Genomic DNA, 22478 nt, shown 5'->3' on the forward strand with positions numbered 1-22478 from the left:
TCGTGTGGTTGACATTATGGCATTTTCACATAGAGGAACATATACCAATATTGGGTACATTTTTTTAAATTGAAGTTTGCTGAACCACGCCCAAGAACAATTGTCCAATCATAGCTTAGCAACTATAACTACAGTAGTAACTACCTAGCATTATCTCCAAAGGCAAAGGGCCTGTAATGTGAGAAAAATACATGTTTAGGACTGGAACATCCAGCCTCTGAGAACTAAGATGCTAACATATTAAAGTTTGGGCTAACGTTAGCACCTGTGTCCTGCTCTTTATTTGTTTATGCTCAAGCAACTGCAGCCAAACTCACGTTAGATAGTGTTACATTATTTGGCAAACTCATCAGTTATTCCTCATCCTCAATCTTTTTTCTCTTGTAAAAGTAAAACATACTGTTTGAAAGTACAGACATAAAGAGAGGCGAAGTCCCTCCCTTTCCGGTGCACCTCATGGGATATTAATTTGGAATTTAGAAAAAATATGTACGGTAGAGAACGGGGAGAGACTAATTATTTTTTTATCCCGTTTGATTAAAGCCATGAATGACACATATGATGTTCGTCAGCTTAAAAGATAATTTTGCAAGTGAAGAAAGTCACAGTTGGTCGTAGGTTTGTCGTAGTACCACTTAGTTTTGTGTGAAACGGCTAAGTGAACTACATGTCTTGTCTCTCACAAAATTCGTCACCTTGCTTGATGCTCGGCTTGGTCAGAAACTAGCTAGCTTAGCTCTGTTCCACAACACATGTAGGCCTAACGTTGTCTTACGTGATGTGTTTTATCCAGCGTCTTTTTATCAGCAGAGAAGCTAAAGAACGAGCAAGATCTGTTGCTCGTGTGAGTAACGTTACATGCCGGTACAAAACAAAACAAACACCGTAGCTTCAGCGAGACGTCACCCAGTGCGACTTAGAAGTGTGTAGTCTTTCTAATTGTGTATTTTCACAGTCTTATACTTCAACAGTTTTACATCAAACTGAGACTTTCTTGATTGGAAAATTATCTTTTAAACTGACAAACATCATATGTGTAATCCATGGCTCAATTCAAACGGGATAAAAAAAATAATTTGTTTCTCCTCATTCACTACCGTACATATTTTTTCTGAATTAAGGTCCATGGACCACTGGAAGAGGAGGGACTTCGCCTCTCTCTACCATTTTGGGTTTTGTTCAACAAATAACAATTTAATACATTTTTATTCATAATCGTTTTCTATAAAACAAAGATGAACTAGCTCATTGCAATTAGGCATGGGCCGGTATACGATTCTGACGGTATGAAAACCTTCAGTAAAAATACCAAGGTTTAACGGATTACTAAACTGCACTTTCTGTCCTTGACCACTCATAAAAAACAACTTATACCTTAGGAACGGTATGACAGAAAATGTTAGTGGTTTTGAAACCTAAGCATTGTTCGTGCAATACACGAACAATGCTGTTCCGTGTATTCTAAATGGATTATAAGCTGTTGAGGATGATGACTTTTTGCCTGGGACATGTGGCCTCAGTCTTTTAGCGTGATCTTATGTATGTAGCCATTAAGTGTATATTTAAAACTATAAAATATATATATATATATATATATATATATATATATATAATATATATTAAAACACTTTTCCTGAGATCTCTTTTTAAACAGTTTGGAAACATTTACAACAAACTGAGACCGAGCGTTCAACCAACTCATGGAGTTAACGTTAGCTTATTTAGCTAGCTACAGCTGGATTTGCAGTAGAAATGAGAAAACTGGTTTGTTTACCTCGTTGTGAATTTAAAGACCCTGGACTGCTGCACACTTGAGGTGTAGCAAAAGTAACTGCAGGAGGTACAGTTTAGCAAATTCTGGTCAATTATCAAATGTTGTGCTAAAGTATTTTAGGTATTCAGCACTTTCTTCAGGGTTAAATAGATATATTAAACATTTTTTTATATAATCACAAAACTTCTCAGAAACATTGTGGCAATAAAAAGAGTCATACTAGTATGGAGTCTAATCAAAATTCAAATATGCCATTTAAGTACTGATCAGTACATTAAATGCCATCAGTCAAACAGTATCACATACATCATATCAGGTGACAAACACAACTGAATGATATTCAATGTTTTAAATCCACTAAGGACAAACTCATATATCTGCATATCAAAAACATTGATATAATCAAAATTCATGGGAATGAGTTTTTTTTTTTTTTTTAAAGTTGGTTCCATTTGTTTCTCCCATTGAAATCCAGTTCTTATGAAGATGCTGAAAAGATAAAAAAAAGTTTTCTGATCTCATCCAGGTTGGGATACAAACCGGCAAAGTATGGACAAATATGTGTGTGTGAGTGTTGTGGATTGGCTCTGGGCTCACTGATGATTAGAGAGTAATAACTCAGAACATGGGGCTGAGATGGATGGAGAAGACAGGGTGGAGAAGTAGGAGGTGATGGATTGCAGACAGAGAATGAAGTGAAGAGAGCTGTTTGGCAAGAAAGATTGGAGAGGGAAAGCAAGAGAAGAGTGGTCATCACAGTGGAGGGGGAAGAAGGAAAAAGAAAAAGGAAAGAAGAATAGGAGTAGATTGGGGGGGGGGAGTAGGACAAATGTAGAGGAAAGTGAGAAGGAGATAAGGAATAGAGGAAAAGGAGAAGAAAGTAAATAAAAAGATAGAAATAAAAATAAGATGGAGGACAGGGAATAGAAGAGACACAGGATCAGAGAACACAAAAACAAAAGAAAAGGATAGTAACCCATCCATGGACATATTAGAATATAAGAGGAAGGAAGTGGAAGTGTTGGAGGAGGAAAGGGAAGGAGGAACATGAAACCAGGGAGCAGAAAAGATCAAGTAAGATCGAAACAGAAATAAAAAAGCAGCAAATTAACCCAGAAAGTTGGATGCTGACTTCTTTGCGGCATTTGGGGTTTAATAACCATCGATTTTACAGTGAGAGGAGCTGGCTATTAAAGCCACACGTTGATAGCACATTCCAAACACATAAAAATGAATGACGGAATTAATAAAACTTTGGCCTGCATGGTTACAGCTGCAGTAAAGACTGTCAACACACACAGCTTATTGATTTATAAAACTGTAGTACCTCTGTGGACAAATTCACCTCAAACTGTTAATCAAGCAGTTAATTAAGAAATAAATCTGATTTCTCTGTATCTAACCGCTGGATCTGTGTTCAGTAAAACAGTGGGTGTACAACCATAGCAAAACCGCCATTAGAAATAACAATCTATTTCAAATGAGCCAATCAATCTCTTTTCTACTTAAAAATGCATATGTTATCAGATTTGCAATACCACTATTAGTATGAGGAGTTTCATTTCATTTCCATCCCCTGTCTTGACCAGTTTGTTATATTGCTGGAAGAACAACTCACACACCACCCTCTTCCTTCTCTCAGCAACTTTGCCAAACCCTGAATTCCCCCTGCTCTCCCCCATTCTTCAACCTTTACTGTCTCGCATTTTTGAAAATCATCCAGTGGGGAGAAACTCAACCTGGGTACAGCATTACTGCTCCCATCAGGTTAGAAACTTGATGATTTTGGAAAGCTTGTGTGTCCCTCAGTGACAGTGTCACTGCTGGAGAAGTCGTCTCGCCACTTTCCTTACTGTCGAGAGAAGACGAAGAAGGTATGTGTAGAGAAGGAAACTGAATAATGTTCCCAGAATAGGTTTCCTTCAGTCAAACTCTGTGCATACTAAGAGATACTCATAGCCATTTAGCTAGATATTTAGCATAATTAATTTACAGAACATTGTCACTGGCAAAATTATTGTTTAAAATAGTGAATAAGAGTATTTAACCAGACATTCAATGACAACTAATGTTCAAGAAGGATTGGACAACTGATGGATACTTTACAGTTTCGGTGGTAAAGGTGCACTTAATATTCTGTGTGTGGTGACTTTAAAGCCCCTAAATACTTGGGTTTCAAACCTATAAATTTAGTTTTACATATATTTAAACATTCATTACTAAATAATCAAAGTGTCAGTTCAGGAAAAAAATTACTTAACTATTATTTGGAGTTAAACACTTAAAAACTCAGTTGATCATTAGGACTGCGTGGGCGTGGTTTGATCAGATTTGATTGCCAGTGCTGACAACATTAGCAAACCCCCCCCCCGATCAGATTGACATGTTGTTAAATTGTTTGTGTACACAAACTCTTTTTGACTGGCGAGATGGCAGCGACCGGAAAAACCAACAGCTACAGTTAGTTGTTAAAACATTTCTTTTTAGTAAACTCTGTGTACACAAACAATGTTCTCAATGCTCGATTCATGTGTAGAGCCCCTGGTGATACTTCGAGCAAAGTTTCATGTTGTGTCGAGCCTTCTTAGTGTTTTAAAAATAGTGATTTTGATGCTATCATAGTAGTGCCCCCAGCACTCCCATTCAAAAGGCCTTTTGACTGAAAAACTAAAATACCGTAAATCTTAAAAGTGGCGCTTCTGTCCTCATTATGATTTTAAACGAAAGTTTGACTCGGGTACATTCACAAAAACACCCTAGGTTGCATTTTGGCGAGAGTTACGCGTTAACTGAATTTGAGAAAAGTTCAACAGCACTATGTACCAGAGCTATTAGAGTGGGAACAAGCAAGGCTGCTTTTTAAATTATAATTGTACAGGAGAAACTGAATGATACTAACCTTCAAGATTCACATTGTTTTCATTATCATGAAAGCAACACGAACAACCATGACTTATCTTGAAATGTTTTAAAAACCATAGCTTCCATCATGTATGTTTTCTTCATGTATGTTTTCTTCAAACTACAATAAAAAGAGGGCTTTCCAGTGTAGAACCCCATTGCTCATAGTAAGAAGCAGAATGGCTGATTGAAGAAAAAGGGTTTTCAGGGCATATAATTGAGTAAATTTAAGAAAAAAACATCGCTAAATATATCATCTTAAAAAGTCAATCAGTGTCCGTGTTGACGAAAAATGACACTGAAGACAACATTATCCTTCATCTGTCCAAAGCCCATCCCACACAGTCAGTGTTGTAATGTAACGGAGTACAAATACTTCGTTACTGTACTTAAGTAGAAATTTCACGTATCTGTACTTTACTTCGCTATTTAAACTTTCACTTTTATTCCACTACATTTCCTAGATAAAATGTATACTTTTACTCGATTATATTTCCACTAAGCATCTTCGTTACTCGTTACTAAAAAAATAAAATTAGAAGAAATGTGTGCGACTGCAATAAGGGAGGTTTGGCGAATCACTGCTCCTAGATTGCATTACGCACGCTCCGCACGCCGCACGCTCTATTGCAGCGCTTGTTTGTTGCTAAAGGAGGAGGAGGACGCACAACTGAAACCGCCATGGAAGCACGAACACCTACTGGAGGACCTCCCGTTATCGCAGACGACCACCCCGACGATAGTGGTGAACTCGGTGAACAGGGTAGTGGTGAAGATAACGTCAAACACCCATGGCCGTATTTGCTTGAAATGTTTCTGTACATTGGAATGAAAGATTCTTCCTACCGGATGATAAGAAGACATGGGAACCCTGAATATGCTTTATGCTTTACTATAAGAAAGCCACAATAAAGTTCACAATAAAAGTTCTAACCGCTTGCTTTTTAAACTTTTTACTTTTACTTCAAATACTTAAGTACATTAAATATCAGAAAATTACTTTTGATACTTAAGTACAGTATATATCAGATACTTTAAGACTTTTACTTAAGTAATATTCTAAAAGGTAACTTTCACTTCTACCAAAGTCTCGTACTTTCTAGTACGATACTTGTACTTTTACTCAGGTATTGCTTTCTAGTACTTTATACAACACTGCACACAGTGCACCGGCTCGCATCCCCACTGATGGAATTAAATCTCTGTTTGGCAGCATTCACGCTCTGGCTGTATGTTGGAATAACCACAGGAACCCTAATTTAGACACCTTGGGACAGGTGTATGAATATTAAATATTATGTCACCATGTGAATACTTCCAGCCATTGATGTTATGGCTGCCATCTCGGCTCATCCTACTGTCCCAGAGATGACAATATCAATGTAAGTGAACATTTGGCTAGTGACCATTCTCTCTGCTGACACACACATTGGACCAACGCCACAACCTCTGTAGTAAAAGCAGAAGACAACTGAAGTCACACACACACACACACACACACACACACAGACACACACACACACTGCTCGAGTGGCACTGAATCAAATATTGATCAGTGGCCCAAGTCTCCTTGGTTACTTGATATATTAAAGTGAAAGTTCCCCTCGTTCTCTTTCACACACACACACACACACACACACGCACACGCACACGCACACAGTGTGTATGTCTAAGTAAGTTGTGTTACTTCCTGGACTTGGCTGGCAGCTGAATGTGAATGACGTCTGAACACCCCCACAGTGCGTCAGTGTGGTGTCCAACACACACACACACACACCGGCAGGACACACACTCACGTGGCTCACGTATATATTAAAAAAGCATGTGTGTATGTAAATGGTGGAACAGTGTGTTTTTTTCAATCTATGATTTGGAACATGTAGTCCATGCTGAAGTGTGTCATAAACCATAATCCAATCATGCAGTTTCCAGTACATTACCTTGTTCACAGCGGTTATTTAGAAACTTGAAATGTTTCAAGCCACGGGTAGAAAACATAAAAGAACCATGAGCTCACAGATGTATGGAATGAAATTTTATTATAGTGTCAGTGGGTGTATAACTTAAAGCATGATTATTTAGTCGATTAAATCATGTTTTAAGTTTTCGGAACTACAGTTACTGTTGCCATGTTGAAGTTAATTAATGGTGTTCATTAATGGACCCAAAAAGTGGATACCATTACACCTTAAGTATCTATTTCGGCATTTTGTGCCTCATTAGACAGTGCCAGTGAAAAGAAACTAGGGAGAGAGAGATGCAACAAAGGTCCCCAGCCATGAGGGTTGATTGCCACTGTAAATAATCATTGGTTGCAGCCCTAAACATTTCCTTTCTTGTTTATGCAGGTACATTCTATTGAATTCATTGCAAGACCATGTATGCTACCATTGATATCCATGGCATTTTAGTCATATTCATCTTTTTCTTTGTGTGTATTTAAAATGTGCAGGCCAACTTTTCTTATTTCTTTTTTTTTGTGAGTGCAAAAGGCAGTACACAAAACAGAGGCGGTGACATACAATACATAGCAGCATAGCTTACTTTCAAACTCAATGGGTACAGAGCATTAGCATTAATTTAGAATTGCTTTTCTGGCTACATGAAGTATTAAAGCCCAATATTCACTCTTTTTAGCTCTGTTTTGGTCTCCATCAGCTCCTGAGGAAGATATCTGGGTCTTTAGCTGCCAGATAAATAGTACAACTTTCTTCACCAGCTTATGGCTAACTTTGCCTGCTATCACTGGAAAAGGGCAACTGTAGGGATGGGTAACAATTCTCTGTGAAAGATGTTGCTTATAGAGACAACACACAATGTTATTTGAACCACTTATTTAAATATGTGGAGCTTTAATAATTTGGATGGTAGTTTGTCTTTTGCCTTAGCAGGGCTGAAGTATATACAATGCAATGAATGTGAATACGTTGGAATTATTGCTAAATTCCTGTAGAGTGACTCAACTATATAATTGACAGCATCTACTAGCTCCTTATGTCAGGCACCCACCATGGTTTGATTTGTGTTTATTTCAGTTTACAGAGAATTGTACAGCCAGCAGAGCAGTACTGTGGGTATGTGTGACAAGTATGACTATTGATGAAGAGGCAGACAGCAAGGACGGGAGTGAATCTTTTAACTGTCAGCCTTCACTTGAAACATACACCTGACAGCATTAGGACAGCCTGAGAAAGTAGAAAAAACATGGTTTCCCTTCCACGTTTTTATTCTCCTCTTAATCACTTAAATCTCCCTTAATTTGTGTTGGTTTTTAAATTCCTGGTTGGTTTATATATTATTCTTGTTTACTAGAGGTGATGAGTATTTGGATATTTATTTGGTAGTGTTGTTGGTTTTACAGTCTACTAAAAGGTAAATCAAAATTTGAATTCTGAATATATTTTTCTAATCCTTGCTAAACAGCTGTGACAACATGTCACAAGGGATTAAACACGCACGCACGCACGCACGCACGCACGCACACACGCACGCAGGTGCACTTACAAGCTCACGTGCTCCAACACACAAGCACACATGTGTGCACAAAACACATGAAGCTGCAGCCCGTGCAGGTCACCAAAGTGGCAACATGGGAAGTGTCATTGGTTAACGAGTATCAAAGTGTACATGTGAGCACGTGTGTGTGTCCCATAAAAAATGTGTCTGTTCCCCACCTCGACCTGCCACCAGCCTGGTGCTTCTCTGCCCTGTCATTTCAATCCTGCTTTCATATGACCAATGATGGGTGAGTGGAGGAATATAGATAGGAGGAAGATGGGAGAAAAAAAGTGAGGGAGAGGAAGAAAGGGGGAAGATGAGGAGATGAAAATAAAGGAGAGGAGATAAGGAAAAAAAAGAAAAGGGAAACAAAGAAAAAGAAAGAAAAGGGAGGAAAGAAGACAAGAGCATGTGAGCAACTGTTGGTCGCTAGGCGCCTGTCGGTCACCATAGCAACATGTGGCGCCATGCTGAGCTCCTGCTGACATCACACCTGCTGAAGCAAAATGCTGTGTGTGTATGTGTGCGTGTGTGCGTGCGTGTGTGTGTGTGGCTTGGAACCAATTAAATGACATAGCGGTGCAGGTGGACTGGGGAGACAGACAGAGACAGAGAGGGAAAAGAAAAAGACAGCTGTGTATATTTCATCACATAGTGGACACAGCTGTTAACACGGTGGGTCTGTCTGTCTGTCTGTCTGTCTGTGTGTGTGTGTGTGTGTGTGTGTGTGTGTGTCTCTTCTGGGATGCTGAGAGCCCATGTGGGAGACTTTGACATCAGCAGAGAGAGTGAATGACAGCAGCCTGAAGCCTGACTTTTTCTACACACACACACACACACACACCCAAACACAAAAGCTAGAGGGGAAAGATTGAGAGATTAAAAAATAGATATTTCATTATCTGAATGCTTCTCGTTTCTCTTTTGTTAAACGACAAGAACATGATCTTTTACTTTTAGTACTTTTAGTTTACTTTTTCAACAAATTAAAGGCAAAAAATCATTTAATTTAATCGAGAAGCATACAGCAAAAACAGACAGAGAATAAACAGAAAAAAAGGAGAGGGAAAAAAGAGGCAATGGGAATGATGTAGATTTGCTTTGGCAACCACTATCAGATCACTAAGTCACATCTGTGGGTAAATAAAGCTTGACTGGGATTTGAATTGGTGCATCACTGTGAGTTACCTTACTCCTGCACAGTGTGTGTGTGTGTGTGTGTGTGTGTGTGTGTCAGGGCAAGTTTCTCTTGTCAGCTTAATTTTTTATGTCCGTTCTCATGGCTGAGCTCCTTTAACAGAATTTGTTACGCTGTGTGCACGCACACACACACACACGCGCACACACACACACGTAAAGTATCACACTGCTTGTGTAATCCTTTCCTTTTAACCCTGTCTGGTGCAGGGATTCAATCTGAAATGGTTGGTGTCAAATGAGACACAGTATCTTAATGCCATCAACCTTTTGAGCACAATAACATCCACAGCAAATTCAATTGTTTCACCTGCGATGATCAAACAGAATGAAATTACTTTGGTGGCTAAATAAGGAAATTATATTAGAGTTAACCTCACCCCAACATTTAAATTAAATGTGAAATTGAAAAAAAAAACATAGTAGATGGATTATGGAAGAATATACAGATATATTTGTGTCCAATGAATTCACCGTGAACAAGCAGGCTGACTGAGGCTGAGAAGATGTCCCATGATAGAGATTACACACACACACACACACACACACACACACACACACACACACACACACACACACACACACACACACACACACACACACACACACACACACACACACACACACACACACACACACACACACACACACTACACACTTCTACCTTCAACCTGCTTCTGAATGTGCCGCTGTGAAGCTCAATACTGCACCCTGTTGGCCAGATGACACAAAAACAAGATTTCCCAAAGGACTACTCTGGGTGACTGAACAGCCAACAGTCAGTGAAAACACAGCATGTTCATTCTTGTGCCACTTGTTTTTCAGTTTATGGTCTCCAAATGGAGGTATTGGTGGTGTGAATATACATCCGGCTCTGCTGCTCGAAGTTTCTAGTTTCTCTTATGAGGCCAGAATGTTTTACTCCCTGTATGTATGAGCAGCCATGTCAATTGTTGAAAACCCTGACATACAGAAGTCATTCACTAAAGCAATTCATTCATTAATATATTAAATTATATAAACCGAATTCAAAACTGAGATAATTATGTAATACAACTTTCATTGACACTAATGGGACAGAAAAGTGGACATAACAAAAAGCATTTGATGTACGAAAGACAGGCAGTGGTAGAAAGTACCTAAGTACATTTATTCAAGTACTGTATTTCAGTACAATTTGTAGGTACTTTAGTATACAAATTTAATGCTGCTTTCTACTGTACTACAATTGAGAGGGAGATAGTCTGTTTTACTCTATTACATTTATTGTACAGCTTAAGTTACTAGTTACTTTGCAGTTTTATGTAAAATATGTTAAGCTTATTAGATGCAACACATTGTTAAAGATTGAACTTGTGATAAACAACATTTTTGGCTCGTCTCTTACAAAAAGCAGAGTCGTGGCCCCTTTCTCATGTTTCAGATGTCTGAGTTATTCCTCCTAACTTCTCACATGGTTTCCTTTAAACCCAATCTAATAATGTCACACATGATAATATGGTACTCACAGTGGCCCATTTTTCAGCTCATAACATAACTCAAGTAAAAGATCTGATTTCTTCCACCACTGAAGACAGGTGGCCTGACCCAGCAGGTCCCAGCAGTCCACCCATCTGACGTTTTGTGATCAAAGTGCCCCCTGAAGAGTGGACACATTTACTACTGAAAATACTTGGCAATCCTTGTTAAATTTAGATATTTTTAGAAGCAGCACAGAGCTTTCTAAATGGCAATGTCAAATGGTCACTTATTCTGTTCGTCTGTTCAATCCACTTTGTTCTGGCTGGGTGAAAGAAGCAACATTGTTGATGCCAACACAAATAAAATGCTCTTTCAACATGGCCAGTCACAGTAGGGAGTCCTGTATGAAAAGCAATGCACTTTATATTACTAAGTGAACAACAGAGACTGGACCATTCAGTCCCATGTGGTATTTGTATCCTTAGAACTGCTTACTATAGATATGACATATTAGTGACATCACTTAAAATCAGAGTTACAGTAGACTTAACGTAATGTTGGATAGCACTGGGGACTTTGACCTTCGTGTGATTACTCTTTACTCCATTTACATACAGTTACATACAATTTAACCAACGTACCTTTTGGGGAATTAAATGTGTTAAATGGTTCCCAGTTGAAGGAACAATTGCATTGTGGGGGAGGTTAACCATTTAAAGTATAAATGAATGAAAACTGGTAGCAAAAGTGGTACGATCTGTCATATGGACACATTTTGCCTTTAAATCAACACAACTTAGAATATACTTCAGTTAAATACTTGCTTGACAGCAACTCTTTTCTACTGAAAACTCAGATCAACCATAAGTACTCTTAAGATTATTGTAACCACAATCACTGAAGGATTATGTCCTAAAGACAATTTCTGATTTCTTTCATTCAGAAATAAACTGAAGAGCATATCATGGTTGCAAACTGCACCTGCTGACACAGTAACTGCAGGTAGAAAACTGCAGGTAAGGAAGCCTTATGAAATAACCTCCAGGATTACCAACTACTACTATGAATGTCTATCTCATAAATGGTGCTGGCTCTACCTCATAAGCGAATAATAGATGTGGAGTATAGCTGCAGGGTCAGAACCAGTCAAGCTTTAAAAGTCACCAGTTAAAAGCTAAAAAATAAATGAATAAATTCTATAAGACGTTATATTGGGCTCCAGCACTGCAGTGTTTTGTTCAAACTGCAGATATGTCAAGACAGACCTTTGAAGTAGATAAGTGAAAATAAAGTTATAGTGATTAAACTCTTTTACTTGTTCACTCAGCACAGTACAAACATGTAAAATGACTAAGTCTGGACTTTTGAATTTTGACCAGAAAAACTACAATTCACCTATCTGACTGAGACGAGTCCTGCCTTTGATTTAAATCTTTTATTGTAAGACTAAAAAATTATAAGAATTTTGAAATACTTTACTCTGACTGTGATAATACTGTCACTATACTTGTGTTGCTTTTTTCTGGTGTCCTTTCATCTAAGGGTCTTGAACAGAATTGGCATACAGTCAGAATTTCAGAGTTTTCAGAGCTAGAGTATCCAACACATTTTTTATGTTGAAAGATCTTTTTAAAACACCTATATGCCTGTTGTCTTATGTATTCTACATCATTTGGATGTGGAATTTGTCAAAATGTACATGTATGTGGGTGCCTTTTGGTTGGTATTGTTCAGGGTTTTTTTTTATCAATGTTTACCTTGAAATCAATATAATAAATGAACTGATAATGTGTTAGCCTACGTATAAATATGTCGTTATAAAGTATAACCTGAACACCAAATCGTGTGTCCCTCTACGGTCAAAAGTTGTGATGATAATTACTGCTACTTGACTAGTTTAGCTAGATTCTTTTCTCCATGATCAAATGTTTCCGGTTAGCTGGGCAATGGTGTAGGCAGCAAGCCGGGAGAGCTCTGTCACCACTCATCATTTATCTGACTTTTTCTACACTTTACATCCACTTAACCTGGCGAGCTTGTCTCTAAGATTGATTTCTAGCCAAGATCACGCAACATCCAGCTTGATATGGTCAGAAACAGAGGTAAAAAACTTGAAAGTGGGAGCGAGGACCGTAGTGAAGACGGGCAAGATGGCGACCTATCTTCTGAGCCGCTAGCTGACGATAGCCCGGCTCAGAATGACGGCGATTCTTCAGTGTCTCTGGCTGGCATCAAAGCACTACTCGCCGGCATGGAAGAGCAGATTATCACTTATTTAACAACACAAATTGTCTCCAACCACGCAGCCATTGCCAGACATGACCAGACCATTCAGGCCATTGAAACGTTGATGAACGGCTTCGAGGAGAGAATAACTACGCTGGAATCTACAGTCAACAACCTTGTCAAAGAAATCGAACAACTAAAGCTGAAATCCGAGGACCTCGAGAACAGATCTAAGAGGTGTAACATCCGTATTACGGGCATACCGGAGGGCGCTGAGGGGATTCATCCTACCTCCTTTATTGAATCCTGCCTTGGAGAGATCTTCGGAACTGACGCCTTCCCCAGAGCCTTGACAGTGGACAGAGCGCACAGGGTGGCTATCCAGAGGAGACAGGGCGGCACACCTCGCCCCTTCATTGCCTGTATACACCACTTCCAGATGAAGCAGAGGATAATGCAGCTTGCACGAGAAAAGTCACCATTGTCGTACAGAGGCTCGGAGATCCACATATATGCCGACTATAGCGCTGAGGTAGCCAAAAAGAGATCCGCCTTCACTCCTGTCAAAGTACAACTGAGGGCCGCGGGCTACCGCTTCAGCCTGCTTTTCCCTGCCAAGCTCCGGGTGATCGTAGACGGGACCAGACACGAATTCAACTCTCCCACTGAAGCCGCTACTTTTTTGGAAAACAGACAGTCTACAGGATGAGGCCACAATCGAAATAAAACACTCCGAAGGCACTAACGTTTTGTTTCCCGGGTTATATATAACTATCTGGTGAGTGTGGCTGTCTGGTTAACTTGACTGTCGTATGTTTACAGATAATTTCACAATGGTTGTTGTTATTGTTAAGGTTGTTGTAATAGTTATTATTACTACTCTAGCCTTGTTTATGTCTAACGAATATATAAGGTTTTACGTGTAAACGCAGATAGGTGGCTATAACATGCAACCTAGATAAAGTGGGGGCGCAGCTCGCCAAGTATTATGTTTTCAGACTTCTTATCATCTATGCGTGTGTATATGTATGCACCGTGTGTGTATATGTGTATATACTTATACCACTAGCCCTTTTTTATCCTTCTCATAAGACAGAGTTCAAAGTGCAGAGTAAGCTTAGGCACTAAGTGTATGGCAAAGAAACAAGGGATAAGGTTTAGGGTTTACAACGTATATGTATCTGATAACTTGCCAATTATTAAATTTTTTTTTTTTTTCTCTCTCCTCATTCACTCAACACACCTGTTACCTGCTGTGTTATATACAAATGGACCACAGGCTCATGGCTACCAAATGTGCTCTCCATATCTTTCTTCTTTCTAGACTTTCATGGCAGGTCAGCCCAAAAGAGTGATTGATAATCCTACTAAATTCAGTCAAAGGGGTGAACAATACAGTCAAAAGACAAAGGGTTCTATCTCATTTGCAACAACTTAAGGTGGACGTGGCGTTCCTACAGGAAACCCACCTTTGTACTGCTAACATCACCAGCCTCAGGCGAAAGTGGGTTGGCCAGGTCTATCATTCCAAATTTAATGCCAAAGCTAGAGGAACGGCCATATTGATAAACAAAGCAATCCCCTTTCAGTCGCAGGAGGTGATTGGTGACCCTAATGGGCGATATATTATTGTTGTTGGAGAACTCTTCGCCAACCTTGTAATTTTGGTGAATGTGTATGCCCCTAACTGCGATATGAGTTATTTTTGGCCATACCCAAATTGGACAGTGTAGGAGGTGTAGTGTAGACAGTGTAGTGGGAGGTGACTTCAACCTAGTACTGGATGTCACCATGGATAGGTCCTCATCCATCCCCCAGCATCTTACTAGAGCAGCTGGGACAGTGCATGACTTCATGATTCAGTGTGGGCTCTCAGATGTTTGGAAATTTAAGTTCCCTCACACTAGAGCTTACTCCTTTTTCTCCCATGCACACCACACCTACACCCGGATTGATTACTTCCTACTGGATAATAGATTGTTGCCTAAGGTGAGACTCTGCCGCTATGATAGCATTGTTATATCCGACAACCTTTCTATTTGAGGTAGACCTTCCGAACCGCCCCCCATTAAATAGAACATGGAGACTTAACCCTCTTCTGTTGTCGGATGATAAGTTCATAGAACTCATCTCAGCCCAAATACAATTTTGTTTAGAGACAAATACTTCCCCAGATATTTCTTATGCTACATTATGGGAGACACTTAAAGCGTACCTTCGAGGCCACATAATAGCTTACTCTTCCACTATTAAAAAAGAAAAACATTCAAAATTAGATAGTATCTCTCGTCAGATTTTAGATATAGACTCACAATACGCTCAGTCTCCAACCCCAGACCTCTACAAGGAACGGTTGAGGCTACAAACCGAATTCAATCTTTTGTCCACAGACGATGCAACACTTATTTTTTGTTTTTTGTTTTTTTGTTCTCCTTTCTCTGTGTTATTGTGTTCGTTTATCTTACTTATTGATTGTTTATAATAATTGGCACAGTGATGTCTGTGGAATGGAGGTACGTTTGTAACCCTGTGGGTAAGAGGGTGGTGGGTGGGAGTATCAGGGTTTTTTTTTTTTTTCCTCCTTTTGTATTAACCTTGTTCAAAATCAATAAAACATATTAAAAATGTATACAGCATATTTCAAATCAGGGAAAAAAAGGGTGAAAAAGTAAGTAAGTAAGGAAGTAAGTAAGTAAGGAAGTAAGTAAGTAAGTACATTTCGCATTAGCCAAGGCTGGCTTGAACTGGTGTTGGCAGTCTTGCTTCAACAGTTTGGTTGTTTTTTTTTAGCGTTGTTTTGTTGTAACTCCCGAGTTTAACATGCTGATTTCTTTGATATTATACATCTATGGCATAAAAGAAATATACGTTAAAACAAATGTCAATAAATCAGATTCTGGTCATTGGTTGGTTTACGGCATTATGGCTTTGGAGGGCAGTATATACCTTGATCTTCCATTACTGTTTTTGTTACTGTGTTTATGAAGAAGTTAAATGGTTATTAGACATCAGAGTTGTTTCGTATAACAACAAAATTAGCCAAGAAAGCTCATGTTTCATGTTTTGTGTTAAATAAACTAGACAGAAGGTTTTCCACCAGTTCGGACCAAAAATTAAAAAAATCTAAAATGGGCCACATTTTTCATATTGTTCCATAACAATTGAGAAGCATTAAAGTTGACAATGTATACTAACAGGATTTACAGTACACTGAACTGCCAGCAGTCTGCTACATTTCTGGCCATAATTACAGAGACACTACCTGTTGTTGGAGCTACTCTGCTGTCATTAGATTTCGCCACAAACAATGCCTGGAGTTGCTGGGACTGCCTGGCTGTTGGCGGAGTTGTGCCCGCATATCAGACACGCTGTAAACACACTGTTGAAAGGATGACAGTTCCTTCAGGGCCAGAGAGTACACATGATAGGCTGGCGATTCTAATAAGTACCAGGAAATGAAAAGGAAAGTGTGTGTTTGTTTCTCCGTGTGTGTGTGTGTGCATGTGCATGTGTATAAAATATAAATAACAAAACAGTATTTGTGAGACATAATATAGATTGTGCTGATCTAAGCAGGGGAATACTGTGTTTGTGTGTATGTAAGTGATAGTGAGCGTCCCCCACAGAAGCTGCAGTAAAAACCCACAGCAGCAATGAAGAATAATGTGTCACTTAATATTTACATATATTTTCAGCCAGTCGTCGTTGTATTATGCTTTTCCCTCACTCTGTGTATGTTTATATTTGCCTTTATCTCCTGAGAGAAAAATGTGTGCGTGGCCGCAGTGCAATCTAGATCAAATCTCTTCTGCTTGAAGCTACCTGCTGAGGGACAAATCAATTCAATTTCTGGGGTGTTGGTGTCATGCTCCCTACAAAGAGGATGAGAAGAGGAGGAGGAAGAAGAAGGATAGCTGATTCATCAGCTGTCAGTGAAACAACAGCAAAACTCATCACCAAGATGAGAGCAGAGGACACACACACACACACACACACACACAAAGATCTGCAGCATTTAGGACTGAAGAGTGAGAGATTAGCTGGGGTGAGCTGGGTGCTTTGAGCACTTCTCTACAGCAGAGGGCGCTCCATTTATACAGAACAGGCAGCTCCACAAAAGGAAAAGGTTACTAACATGCTCAACAGCACTTCAGCTGTGACTTGATTCAGTCGTGTTGATCTCTCATCATTCAGAAATACAAGGAAAATGCCCGGTAGCAGAAATGTACCCAGGGACAGAGAACAAACTAACCTTACTCCTCTGCTTTAAAGCTTCTGTGTGACAGTTTTCCATACAGATGTCCTTAATATTAAATTGCAGCCTTTTTCTTTGGTAGGTATATTTGGCATTTCAAATGTCACACACAGCAATCAACCAGATATTATCTTTTTTTCTGGTGGCAGGTTGTTATTCCTTTAAGTAGGCTCACTAGTTCCACGTATTTCTTAAAAAAATAGTCAGATGCCCATATTAAAAAAAAGATTGATACAGGTTTTACTTGCAGTCATCACTCCTGTTCATACTGGTCTTTAAGAGATCTCTTCCCAATGCATTTCTAATGTAAGAGATGGGGGAAAAAAACTCCAGTCCTCATTCCATAAGAAGAATCCGCAAGAACGCATGTATTTCAGTGTTTCAGTGTTCGTATGGGCACCTGACTACTGTTTTACGGTAGACTTGAAAGATTTTGAACTTATCCTTTAAGGAGATCAAATACACAGTCAAAGGATCAGTCATGAAGTTTTTCTCAGATCGGAACAAGCCCTTCCAAGGCAACAAATGCATCCTGATTAATGGGTGAAGTTAAGGCTTCAATTATTCCAATCTGACCAAACAAAAACTTCTGATCATATTTGAAACAACGACTGTGTGCTGTAGGCTGCTCTATGACACAGGTGCCACCCCTGCCTGAATCATTTTGCTTTGCATTCTCTTTTAGTTGCTGTAGATGTGCAGTATATGAAATGTGATTTATTGTCGTTCCTATTCTGTATATTATCCAGTCACTTACAGTACTTTGTACAAAGTCACTACCTTTGATATTGAATTGATTTTCATAATGACTACAGCTGTCCAGATTGGGTGGGTACATTCTTGTTCATATTCTCTCACTCTTGTTTTTGTGTGCTGTTTTTAATCCATCTCTATTCGGTTAAGTTCATGTTCACTTTAGTATTTAGTATTGTCAGACTAATGAAGGGCATTAGAAAAATATAACAATCGATGCAGCAGAATCAGAGGTATTGTCTTTTTTATTCCATGTATTCTTCTTCCTTGTCAAAACCGGGCGCCTACATTACCCATAATGCAACTTGACTGATGACAGTTCGGTGGGAGACTTGCGTGTGTCATGCTAGCAGCAGTGGCTAATGTAGCCTTGATTCTGAAGCAAAGTTGAGGAGCGGTCTACAGAGGTCTGGTAAGCTCACTTCTTTCTAACTTCACAACCCTACATTTCTTTCATTTTCAAACTTGATGTCTTTGGCCCCAACTGACACTGATACATGTCCTCAAGTGATGTCACTTGAGTCAGACTTCACACAGCTGCCTTTGGAGACACAAAAGGTTTAACTCAACTTGTGTACATATGCACTCCCAAACACCGTTAATGTATAAAATTAGTGGAGTTCCACTTTGAAGGAAAAAAAAGGCGAAGAGTGAAAACAGAAGGAGAGAGAAATAAAGCCAGTGTGGGGATGTAGATATCCTCTGGCAAGTCCCAACAGGTCATCAAGTTAGACTTCTGAACAAAGATAGACCACAAACGCACACCATCTGCAACTGATGGTGTGTGTGTGTGTGTATGTATGTGTGTGTGTGTGTGTGTGTGTGTGTGTGTGTGTGTGTGTGTGTGTGTGTGTGTGTGTGTGTGTCTCAGAGTGAGAGTGTGTGATGTAATGAAGTAAAATGCCCTCTGTCATCTTCCACATGCATCTGAGTGACATTCCCTACTTGTGTTTACAGCCTGTTTTATCGTGGTATGTGTACTATACACAATGTTATCTAATCTCATTATCATTTGCCACACACACACACACACACACAATAATTATTATCATCACCACCAACATTGCATGGAGAAAGCTGGGGGAATGTTCACATGGATCCACCGGTACATTTAAATGCTGGATTCATTCACAGCAGAAGATTGTTGTGATGTTCGTTCAGCGCTGCAGCATTTCTTCTCCTTTCCTTTCCATCCCACTGCCCAACATGCTCCCAAAACAACAGCAGTAGGGCAGCAAGTGTAGTTTACACCAGCAAAGTGTCTTTAGAATTATATTTCAAATGATGTTCACCCTTTGGACAGTGATGCTTCAGATGGTTCAGGCTGCTATATGGAGCATATACTGTTAGTATTTCTTTTAATAGGGCAGATATAATGTACTATCTAATCCCAAAAGGTACCAATGTATAGTGTGATGTGAAGTGTGAGTCATCTAGTGTTTTAGTCCCATTAGAAATGCCCCAGGGAAATTGTCCTGAGTAGTCCAATCAGTGGACTGGTGCTCAGACTACAGTACAGTGGGTACGGAAAGTATTCAGACCCCTTTACATTTTTCACTCTTTGTTTCATTGCAGCCATTTGCTAAAATCAAATAGTTCATTTTATTTCTCATTAATGTACACTCAGCACCCCATCTTGACAGAAAAAACAGAAATGTAGAATTTTTTGCAAATTTATTAAAAAAGAAAAACTGAAATATCACATGGTCATAGGTATTCAGACCCTTTGCTGTGACACTCATATTTAACTCACATGCTGTCCATTTCTTCTGATCCTCCTTGAGATGGTTCTACTCCTTCATTGGAGTCCTGCTGTGCTGCACACACCTGTCTATATAAGACCTTACAGCTCACAGTGCATGTCACAGCAAATGAGAATCATGAGGTCAAAGGAACTGCCCAAGGAGCTCAGAGACAGAATTGTGGCAAGGCACAGATCTGGGCAAGGTTACAAAAGAATTTCTGCAGCACTCAAGGTTCCTAAGAGCACAGTGGCCTCCATAACCCTTAAATGGAAGAAGTTTGGGACGACCAGAACTCTTCCTAGACCTGGCCGTCCAGCCAAACTGAGCAATCGTGGGAGAAGAGCCTTGGTGAGAGAGGTAAAGAAGAACCCAAAGATTACTGTGGCTGAGCTCCAGAGATGCAGTGGGGAGATGGGAGAAAGTTCCACAAAGTCAACTATCACTGCAGCCCTCCACCAGTCGGGGCTTTATGGCAGAGTGGCCCGACGGAAGCCTCTCCTCAGTGCAAGACATATGAAAGAGTTTGCCAAAAAACACATGAAGGACTCCCAGACTATGAGAAATAAGATTCTCTGGTCTGATGAGACCAAGATTGAACTTTTTGGCGTTAATTCTAAGCGGTATGTGTGGAGAAAACCAGGCACTGCTCATCACCTGCCCAATACAATCCCAACAGTGAAACATGGTGGTGGCAGCATCACGCTATGGTGGGGGGGGGTTCAGCTGCAGGGACAGGACGACTGGTTGCAATTGAAGGAAAGATGAATGCGGCCAAGTACAGAGATATCCTGGAAGAAAACCTCATCCAGAGTGCTCAGGACCTCAGACTGGGCCGAAGGTTCACCTTCCCTCCAGACAATGACCCTAAGCACACAGCTAAAATAACAAAGGAGTGGCTTCGGAACAACTCTGTAACCATTCTTGACTGGCCCAGCCAGAGCCCTGACCTAAACCCAATTGAGCATCTCTGGAGAGACCTGAAAATGGCTGTCCATCAACGTTCACCATCCAACCTGACGGAACTGGAGAGGATCTGCAAGGAAGAATGGCAGAGGATCCCCAAATCCAGGTGTGAAAAACTTGCATCATTCCCAAGAAGACTCATGGCTGTACTAGCTCAAAAGGGTGCTTCTACTCAATACTGAGCAAAGGGTCTGAATACTTATGACCATGTGATATTTCAGTTTTTCTTTTTTAATGAATTTGCAAAAAAAAAATTCTGTCAAGATGGGGTGCTGAGTGTACATTAATGAGAAATAAAATTAACTTTTTTGATTTTAGCAAATGGCTGCAATGAAACAAAGAGTGAAAAATTTAAAGGGGTCTGAATAATTTCCGTACCCACTGTATGTTCAGCGGCAGTACAATACAACTAAAAATGTTCACTGAAACACTGTTCCTGACCTTTTTAGCATTGCAGTGCACTCTGTTCCAAGGCACACCTTATTATTGACTGCTTGGAAATATCACAGATAAGTCCGGTACATCTTATGAGTAGATGTGAAGAAATAGATAAAGAGCTGCTGGCCGAGAGGCAAACCGTATTAAAAACTTTATGGTAAAAAACTGCACTAGGCTAATTGTATTTAATGACAATGAAGATAGTGTGATGTCTCTGTGTTCAGAATTGATATTCCTTGAACTAGAGAGCCAGAAAAGCTCATAATACAACATTTCCTTTGAAAATGGGGCCAATTTTAACTGCTCCACATGCTTTGTTGCCACATATAAATTGGTATGATTAGTACTATAGTCACTAGTCACTAGTACTGAATTGAGATAGTGTGTGATGGCTTGTTACATAGCATGGTATATTTTGCATACACAAAATAAGAACATTTTTGAATAGGCAGTGAAAATATCACCCACATTTCTTAATTTCTTAAAACACAAACTTGAGTCGAGGCATTTCAGGCTTTCTCCCTTCTTTTTATGGTTCTTACATTCATTTTACTGATCTGTGCAATATTATATTATTATTAAGATCAGTGCACTATATTTATCTATCACAACCTACCTCCCCTTGTTTTATGATTAAAGTTGGTATACGACATTGTCTGTGGTTGACTGTGTGTGATTTACATGTTATATATGGATGTGTGCAATATAGTTTCTTTAAAGCAACACTGAGAGGGGCATTCACAATTTTGTTGTATTCATTGTAATATATTGACAATAAAGCCTTCTTATCTTATCTTATCATACAGAACCATAAAGGGTTCATGGAGAGCTATTTTACCATAATTCTAAAGAGACATTAAATAAAGATGGTTCTTGGAAGGGCAATATAGGCTCTGTTCAGCAGGGCCGAGCGATATTTGAGTGTTTCTTTAGTTAGTGATGTGACTGCCTTCTGCAATTAGATCAATATTCATTACACATAAAGCTGCAACACTCATTCTGATGAATTATATTCTTACATGTCAAAACTTTGTAGATATGTTATATTTTTATGTTTTCACGATATAATGAGAACATGATGTCATGAAGAAGCCACAAAACAGCAATAACAGTAGGCTTAAGATTGATAAATATCCTGTTATTAATTCAGGAAAATTATATTGAACATGTGTATCCCAATGTTTCGTGAAGTGAAAATCACAATGTAAAATGTTGACACTGCCTACAAGAATAAAATTATTCTTGATTTTATACAAACTTCCTCCTA

General features: G+C 39.3%; 1 protein-coding gene across 6 annotated transcripts in view; it reads right to left on the reverse strand.

The window, feature by feature from the left end:
• LOC116038902 (chloride channel protein 2-like) overlaps positions 1-22478 on the reverse strand; it is a 197285-nt gene that overhangs the window by 117688 nt on the left and 57119 nt on the right. The window lies entirely within an intron of this gene.

Source organism: Sander lucioperca, chromosome 5 (assembly GCF_008315115.2).
Source record: "Sander lucioperca isolate FBNREF2018 chromosome 5, SLUC_FBN_1.2, whole genome shotgun sequence".
Lineage (NCBI taxonomy): Eukaryota > Metazoa > Chordata > Actinopteri > Perciformes > Percidae > Sander > Sander lucioperca.